Here is a 10139-nt window from a genome sequence, read left to right as displayed (position 1 = left end):
GACATAGCCAACTAAGGATTCACTCAACTTGTCTTTGTAAAAAGTCAAGCCTACATCTGCAGTACCCTTCAAGTATCTCAAGATCCACTTCACTGCCTGCCAATGTTCTTTACCATGACACACCATGTATCTACTCACAACACTAACAACATGTGAAATGTCAGGGCGAGTGCAAACCATAACATACATAATGCTACCTACAACACTCGAATATGGAACACTAGACATCTGTTCCATCTCCTCGTCTGTTTTTGGTGACATGTCTGCAGACAACTTGAAATGGGAAGCAAAAAGGAATAGACACAGATTTAGCGCATATCATATTAAATCTCTTGAGGACCTTCTTAATATAGGACCGTTGGGACAACATCAGCTTTCCAACCCTTCTATCTCGAGTAATCCCCATCCCTAATATCTTCTTTGCAGCACCTAAATCCTTAATCTCAAACTCCTCACCTAGTTGCTTATTCAATCGGGTAATATGTGACATGCTTTTAGCAGCAATAAGCATGTCATCCACATATAACAACAAATATACACTAGAACCGTCTTCAAGCTTTTTGTAATACACACAACTATCATATGCACTTCGAAAAAATGCATTTTGAATCATGAATGTATCAAATCTTTTATACCACTGCCTAGGCGACTGTTTCAGACCATATAAAGATTTCTTAAGCAAGCAAACATGATTTTTCTTATCCTGAGTAATGAATCCCTCGGGTTGACTAATATAAATCTGCTCATCCAACTCACCATGCAAGAATGCAAGAATGCAGTTTTCACATCTAACTACTCTACTTCTAAGTCATGAAGAGCCACCAAAGCTAGTAAGACCCTGATAGAGCTATGCTTTACCACTGGAGAGAACACTTCATGGTAATTTATCCCCTCCCTCTGTGTAAAACCGTTAGCTACTAATCTTGCCTTGTACCTTGATGCTTCAACCCCTGGATTTCCCTCTTTTCTTTTGAAAATCCATTTGCAGCCTAGTACCTTCTGTCCCTTTGGCAATGGAACAAGCTTCCATGTCTGATTCTTATGAAGAGACTCAATCTCTTCGCTCATAGCACCAACCCACTAATTTTCTTTTGGATTAGAAATAGCTTCTTTATAGCTATTAGGCTCAAGCACATCAATGGTCTCCGTAATAGACAAAACAAACTCCATAAAATTAGCATATCCAAGAAAATTACCATCAGCTATATTTGCAAACCTTTGTGGTGGATTGATCACTCTCTTCTCTCTGCCTGTTGCAATGCTATAGGGTTGTTGCGCAGGTGCATTAACATTATCGTCTTGATCAATATTTTGCACCTCCTCCACTTCCTCTACTTTAGAACTACTGGGTTAAGCTAGTGGAGATTCAATTTCTAGCTCTATGCGGTAACTGACACCACGATCTGTTTCTGCTATTGCCTTCTCCCTCTGACTCTCTAGTGAGGCAGATTTATTGAATGTTACATCCCTACTGATAATTAGCCTTGGAGTCTTTTGATCTATGCACCACAACCTATAACCTTTCACTCTAGTTGCATACCTTACAAATATATACTTCTTTGCCCTTAGCTCATGTTTTTCATCCCTCACATGAGCATAAGCAGGACAACAAAATTTCCTTAAATTTGAATAATCAGCAGGCGAACTGGACCATACCTCAAAAAGAGTTTTGATCTCAATAGCTGTGGATGGAGATCTATTGAGAAATAACAAGTTGTATTGATTGCTTCAGCCCAAAAATCTTTGCTAACACATGAGTATGAAAACATGCTTCGTGCCCTATCATAAAGCGTTCTATTCATACGTTCTGCAACACTATTTTGTTGTGTTGTTCAGACACAAGTGTGGTGTCTCACTATGCCCTCCATGCTGCAGAAATTATCAAACTCAGAATTGCAAAATTCTAACCCATTATCAGTTCGAAGACGCTTAACTTTTCTTTCTATCTGTCCATTTAACAAATGTCGAAAATGCCTCATCTTTTATTTTCAGAAAATACACCCACACCATCCTTGAATAATCATCAATCAAAGTCATAAAATACCTGGCACCACTCTTGGAGGGAACTCTCTTTGTACCCCACACGTTAGAGTGTATATAATCTAACTTGTCTCTGGTCTTGTGTTCGACCTTCTTGATGAACTTTACCCTTATCTATTTACCAAATACACAATGCTCACAAAAATTCAAAACTTAATTTTTTGTACCTATTCAGCAAATTCTGCTTACTCAACAAAGACAATCCATTATTACTCATATGGTCAAGTCGCAAGTGCCACAACTGAGACTGATTCAGATCACTTTTCCTAGAAGCTACAACAGCTTTCCCTTCAACTACACTGGCTTGAAGATGATACAATTTAAAATGTAGTTTACTCTTCATAAGTACTATAGAGCCTTTACACACTTTAAGTATTCCATTCTCGAAGTGAAATTTGTACCCTTTATTCAAATTTCTCTTTATTCGAGGAACATGCCAACACTCAATGTTTCTGATAATTCCGTCGATCATTCTCAATTTGATGTTACCAATCCCCTCTACTGGTAATGAATTATCATCTCCCATATAGACAGTCCCACTCATTTGTTTGTAAGTTGCAAACCAATTCTTGTGTGGACACATATGAAAAGTAGCACTAGAATCAAGAACCCAAGAATCTTGCCCATGACTAAAACTCACAGCACAAACTTCCCCTATATAGTCACTATCATCAGAATTATTGCCAGTGTCAATAATATTTGCCGAATTATCTATTTTTTGCTTCCCTCTTTTCTCCTTCAGCTTAGTACAATCTCTCTTGTAGTGACCTTGCTCCCCGCACTCATAACAGTGTTGCTTCCTTGCTCTAGACTTTGATCTTGCAGTTGACTTTTTCTTGTTAAAGTCCTTTTGTTGTGTTCTTCCTCTAATCACAAGACCCTCACCCTCAATTATGTTGTCTGGAAAGCTCTTTTTCAACTCTTTAGATTTTAGTGCATTACTAACATCTTCTAGTGAAATGTTGTCTTTTCCATATAGCAGTGTATCGGCAAAAGTATCATAAGACTATGGTAAAGAACATAACACAATCAAGGCCTGATCCTCAGTCTCAATTTTGATATCCACATTCTTCAGGTCCATTACAATTGAATTAAACTCATCAAGGTGAGGTTTAACAGGTGTACCTTCGTTCATACGAAGATTGTATAACCTCTTTTTCAGGTAGAGGCGATTTGTTAGCGATTTCTTAAAATACAGATCTTCCAGCTTCTTCCATACCGTTGCTGCAGAAGTTTCTTCAACAATTTCTCGAAGAACGCTATCTGTAACGCTCATGAAGATCGCACTCAAAGCCCTCTCCTTCAGGTCTTCCTTTTTTGTCTCTTTCATATCTTCAGGAAAATCCTCATCAATTGCTTTCCATAATCCTTGTAACACCAGGGACGATTTCATCCTAATCTTCCATAGACTAAAACTAGAACCTCCGTCAAATTTCTCTACTTCGTACTTTGCTGCTGCTGATGAAGACATTTAACCCTAGATTATATGTAGAAATCCGAATCTTGCTCTGATACCAATTGTTGTGAAATATCGCGAGTTAACTAGCACACAATCACACACAAAGCAAATAGAGAAGAAAAATCAACACAAGGATTTAACAAGGTTCGGCTAAGCCTAATCCTTGGGGCAAAAGCAGAGAGAGTTTTTCGCTATGAATGAGAAGAAAAACACAATACAATCTCTAGAATCCCCAACTACAACTCCTTTATATAGATCCCAAAAGGTCCCAAACATATATGAGAAAGGTTTCCCAATTTGGCAAGGACTATAGGTTTTCCTTTCCCAAATCTATTAGGATAATGGGTTTTCCTAAACCTATAGGGACAATGGGTTTCCTAAAAATACAAGAAAATAATTCAAGCCACAAATAATAAATAATTTTGGGCTCCATTTGGCTTTTATTTGGGGCTTGGGGAGGGGGGCTTAAATTTTTTAGTGTGTGTATGTGTGTATGTATGTATGTATGTATGTATGTATGTATGTATGTATGTATGTATGTATGTATATATATGTATATATATAAATATATATGTGTGTGTATATATATATATATAAAGTAACCAGATGTATGTATTAATTTGGGAATATGGACCACATGAATCAATTTTAATTTTTTCAGCAGAAGTGGGATTAAAGATTGATGGGTTCCAATTGAAAGAGAGATTTTGGATTGATCCATGGAATGTATGAATTCTATATACTCTGGTCACCATGATAGCAATATGCATATATACTATCAATTACATACAACTCAAACAATATGACAAATTATGTAGTAGGAATTCCAAGATTTTGGGCTAATAATCCATGCAGTAATAATTGGGGATCTTTATCCAAATCATCGGTCAGAGTTACTGTTTGCTTTTTCTAATTGATATATATAAATTATTAGTATTAAAATTATATGATTATATACATATTATACATATATTTTATATATTTGTCATCTACTTTTAGTTAAAGCAGCTTTTTTATTAAATTGCCCCGTCTGTTTGAAGTTTGTAACTATTACAGGAAATGTATTGGTTTGAACGATTTTGTATTTATAATTAGACTAACTCTACCCTCCTGGACACTGGCTAACTAACTTGCACGCATTACTCGTTAATCTAAAAAGAAACCCCCTCCCCCCACATTCCCCCCACCCCACCCCTAAGGTTTTGTAAAACCAGAAAAACAGAAATCAAGACTGGAATTGCTTGAATAATCATACTATTGTCAGGCATTATCTAACTTATTTGACTACTTTTTTAGTTATAACGTTGATGTTTGATTCAACGCCGCACACATCAAAACAAAAAATTGTGACATATTAACGAATTATTTGAGTTAGTTAAAATTTATAATTGATGGAAAGAGATAAACAAACGAAAATCAATGGTTAAAACACTTTTTAGTTTTTACCATATATGCACACAAGTACAGAAAACAGTGACATATTAACGAAATATTAAATCGTATTATTTCCATGAAATTTGACTTTAAGATTGAAGCATTTTTGGAGGTGCAAACTAGTGTGCGATAACTTATTTTCTTCTAGAAAAGTGCAACTTGACATTTAGTTAAGTGGGATTACCATTGTCCCTTCGAGGACATCCACTACAATTGGAATGATATAGAGAATGTTAGAAATTTTTCTCTAATTGCACCTATTACAGCAACTTAAAAGATTATTGTCAGTTCAAATGGAAGGAAAAAAAATGTGTGCATGGCTCATGTGTAAGGATGACACGTACAAATTGAGAAGTAGTCCAATTTTTTAAATAAAAACAAGGAAAAGGGTGGGATAACCATTATATGGTAAGTGTATAATGCAATTATTAGTTAATCAGATATATATGAAGGACCCTAATTTGATTAACCATCACTTTCATAATTTTCGTTATTTTGACGATGGGATCAAGGAAAAAATGTATTCTAAGTGATGTTTGGAGTAAATTTAACAATGCATTTTTTTCGAATATTCCCAAAGGACAAATCATTGTTAGGACCAAAAAAATCAGATGTCATGCGAAAGCTAGTAAAGCAACAATTGAACGACGATAAATCAAACAACAAAAGAGAAATCTACCAAAAGAGACACAAATATATAACGTGGTTCAGTCAACTGACCTACGTCCACGGCGGAGATGAACAATCCATTATATAAAAGGAGAGTACAGTGTCACGCCCCATCCTCGGGAGGCGCGATCGGCGCTCAATCGAGTGAACCCAACTGAGCAAGCCTTTTGGACACCTTCTACCCAACTCACTATAATCAAGAATCCATGCTTTCATTTAAAATTAGACAGTAGGAAAGATCATACATGAAACATTGCTAGTTCATTTTATATTATAACCCTTAAATCATAGTTGTGTTCCCAAAATATTACGTAGTCACAGTTTAGAAGAAACAAGAGTTTAGAATTACAATATAATCTAGTGACCCATCCAATGCCCTTACATAACCCACAAAAACATCTACGGAGCCTCTAAGGATACAAAAGACAGTTATGATAATGTCGGCAATAAGACCATGGCTATACTTCAAAAGTGGGAATTTATAACAAAAGGTGTACAATATAACCACTGAAGGAAAAGGGGCTCACCAAGACTTCTGAGAGGAGGATGCTCTGCTACCTGCCATCGGCACTGTCTGCTATAGAACCACCTACATCCATTCAAAAGATGTAGCGCTCCCGGCAAAATGGACGTTAGTACCATAGAATAGTACTAGTATGTATAACTAAACACTATCTTATTAGAAAGAACAACCATACAAGAAAAAAGAAATCGTAAGGACTAACAAAAGCTTCAAACAATTACCATGTCATCAAATAAAAGGGTTCACATAGCTTTCACATAATTTCCATAACTTTAGGTTGTGACATTTCATACTATTGCATCATCATTCACAATACCACCGCTTTCTTGCGTGGAGTCCGATCATGACCCGATCGGCTAGGTTGGCTTATTTGAGATATGTACCCCAGTCACAATTTCATTCTCACTTTTTGGTTTCAATATCAGCACAATACTACCATGTGTGTAGCATGGTGTCCAATCACAGCCCGATCGACTAGGCCGTCTTACCAAGACCTTTTTCCTTTTCCATCAATTATCTCATTTCAATCTTTATTTCACATATATCAGTTCATAGGCACTTGGGGTCACAATTATCACATCATACTTGGCACTAGGCCACATTTCATTATTTAAACTCTTTTCCCCCATGTTTCACATAATTTCCACTTTCAACATTAACCTTGCAATTTGAGATAATAGGCACATACAAGAGCAATTCAAGTTGTAAGCATAGAGAGGATTTCGCATAGTTTGGCATAACAATCTCAACTTAAACTTGACTTCGAATCTAGACATTTTAGCACATAGTTCACGTTCTTCACACATTCTCAATTTACCAAGAATAGTATATTGTGCACATCGAAATACACCTTCCACATATAATCTTACAAAACCATTTCACTTAAATAACAAGTACTACATCTATAGATTTTCATACTTACAACATTTATATGGACGCCATGGGAGCTCAATTTCTAAGAAGAGGGGGTTTTAGCCATACATACCTCAATTGAGCTTTCCTTAAATTCTTACAATAATTCCAGAACTCCTAGTAACTTCGCTCTATTTTATGAGAATTACAAGTTGAACCAAGAATTAGAGGGGAAAATCAAGATTCTAGCTCATTTGGGCACATTATCAAGCACTAAGTGTGCATTATGATTTTTATGACCCTTTTTGGTGAGAGTTTCAATCATCCTACACCCCGTTTGTTACATGTTTAGTTAATACTCTTCCCATACCCTTTATTGTTCATGCATGCAAGAAAATCCATCCTTATACCCATGAACTCACTTGTTAATTACCTATTCTAGTATGAATTTCGAAATCAAGGTTAGGGTACAAGTTCTTACCTCTTAGGATGAAGGCTTAGCAACTTTACCTGATAATCTTCAAAGATTTGGGCAAGAATTTAATAGTGACTTAGTGAGGATCATCTTCTCCCTCTAGAACTCTTTCTCACACTCTAAATGTAGTAGAAAATGGCACAAGAGAGTCTAATGGGGTGTTTTTAACGGAATGGGGTCGGGTTTTAAAAGTTAAAAAATAGGAGCCCCAACTCAATCTGCGATTGCATATGCGATCGCACAACTGACATGCGGCCCGCAAAAGGGACCACAAAAGTAACCCTCAGACCTGACTGTACTTCCCGGGTATGCGACCAATATGCGGTCCGCATACCTGTTCTGCAATCATATAATGCACCGCAGAACGACCTTTCTCAAAAATCCCAAGGAGGTTATGTAACTACTATGCACGCATACCGATTATGCGATCACATAATTGGCCGCACAGTTGACCTCAAAATTAGCCAGCATACTGACTCACTCTGCGGTAGATATGCAGCCCATATTGCTGTTATGCGGTCGCATAATGGGCCGCAGAAATGTGCTCTTTTGAAAAAACATTTTTCCTTAACTTTTAATGCACATATCAGTCCAAAAGGTCCGAGTCGCGGCGAGCTGAAGAAGTTTTATAAATTTCTAACACATATTCTTAACTTGGCACTACGAGATTTCGGGTTTTTAAGTAGAAATTTCACGGGGCCTTACATACTCCCCCACTTAAGATCATTCATCCTCGAATGAGGAACAAGATTCACTTATCAACAACTTAGGCAATTTCAGCTTCACACCACATACCAACAACCCCCAAATTTGGCTAACTCCCTAAATTTCCAGAAATTTTGCTAGAGTTTCCTTTGCATCTATGCCTATCCACCCGCCAGAGACCCCAGAAACATATCCGAATAGCATCTACACAATCTATTGACATGACATAATTCATAATCACACTAACCACGTCCCCATAGTCAATATATAATAAAAAAGGAACAGTTTTACATAGACTAATCAAGTGATACAAAGCGCATAGGGACCAAATTCATAGAAACTATTACATGGCTATACAAACAAATGTGGGTACTTTCTTTCCATTTCTTCCTCGGCTTCCCAAGTGGCTTCTTCAACCTGATGATTTTGCCATAACACTTTCATGGAGGCAATTTCTTTGTTTCTCAACTTCCGGACCTGCATGTCAAGAATGGAAACTAGAATTTCTTCATATGATAGTTCTTCATTAACCTCAATAGTTTCAACTGGCACAATAGTGGACGAATCTCCCACTACCTTCTTCAATATAGACACATGGAAGACTAGGTGTACTATTGATATCTCGAGTGGTAGCTCAAGCTTGTATGCTACCTGGCCTATCCTCTGAATGATTCTATATGGTCCTACATACCTCGGACTCAATTTTCCTTTCTTTCCAAACTGCATGATACCCTTCATGGAGGAAACCTTTAAAAATACCCAATCATCTTCTTTGAACTCCAAATCTCTGCTACAAACGTCCGAATAAGACTTTTGGCGACTTTGAGCAGTTTTTAACCTCTCCTTAATAATCTTGACTTTCTCCATAGCTTGATGCATGAGGTCCAGCTCTATCAACTCAGCTTCCGAACCTCGAACCACCCAATGGGAGACCTACATCTCCTACCATACAATGACTCAAATGGTTCCATCTGGATACTAGCATGGAAGCTATTATTATAAGCAAACTCTATGAGTGGCAAATGATCATCCCAACTGCCTTTGAGTCAAGAACACAAGCACACAACATGTCCTCAAGCGTCTGAATAGTCTGCTCTGCTTGCCCATCGATCTGAGGATGAAAAAATGTACTAAGATTTACCTGCGTACCCAAACCTTGCTGAAATTTCTTCCAAAAGTTGGTCGTGAACTGAGCCCCTCTATCTGAAATGATTGAGACTGGAGTGCGATGCAACCTTACTATTTCTTTGATATACAACTGAGCATACTGTTCTGCTATGTCGGTAGATTTAACTGGCAAGAAGTGCACTGATTTTGTGAGTCGATCCACAATTACCCAAATTGAGTCGAACTTGCACGGAGTGCGCGGTAACCCTACCATAAAATCCATGTTGATCATTTCCCATTTCCACATTAGAATTTCTATTCTTTGATCCAATCCACCGAGACTTTGGTATTCGGCCTTCACTTGCTGATAGTTTGGACACTTTGCCATAAAGTCTGCCACATCCCTTTTCATGTTGTTCCACCAATAAACTTCCTTGAGATCATGATACATTTTTGTAGTAGCTGGGTGTACGGAATACTTGGAAGTGTGAGCTTTAACCATGATCCTTTCCCGAAGTCCGTCAATATCTGAAACACATAGGCGGCCTTGGTACCGTAGGGTACCATCATCCATGCCAAAGGAAAAAGCTGCGGTCTTGTGTTTATAAATCCCCTCCTTCAGCTATGCTAATAATGGATCGTTGTATTGCTTTTCTTTGACCTCCACTACAAGCGATGATTCAACCCTATTCTGCACAATCACTCCTCCTTTATTAGATTCCACAAGGTGAACTCCCAAACTAGCTAATTGGTGAACCTCTCGGGCCAACGGCCTTTGATATGCCTCCAAATGAGCCAAACTTCCCATAGATTTCCAGCTAAGAGCATCCGCCACGACATTGGCCTTTCCTAGATGATAGAGAATATCGATATCA

At 37.6% G+C, this 10139-nt stretch overlaps 1 pseudogene; it reads left to right on the top strand.

Annotated features, from left to right (window-relative positions):
• Positions 1-5121: 5121 nt before the first annotated feature.
• Positions 5122-5302, top strand: LOC138882040 (U6 spliceosomal RNA; annotated as a pseudogene).
• Positions 5303-10139: the final 4837 nt, after the last annotated feature.

Source organism: Nicotiana sylvestris, chromosome 1 (assembly GCF_000393655.2).
Source record: "Nicotiana sylvestris chromosome 1, ASM39365v2, whole genome shotgun sequence".
In the NCBI taxonomy this organism is placed as follows: Eukaryota; Viridiplantae; Streptophyta; class Magnoliopsida; order Solanales; family Solanaceae; genus Nicotiana; species Nicotiana sylvestris.
The sequence above is the reverse complement of the archived record's forward strand: the minus strand, read 5'-3'. Positions and strand labels throughout refer to the sequence as shown.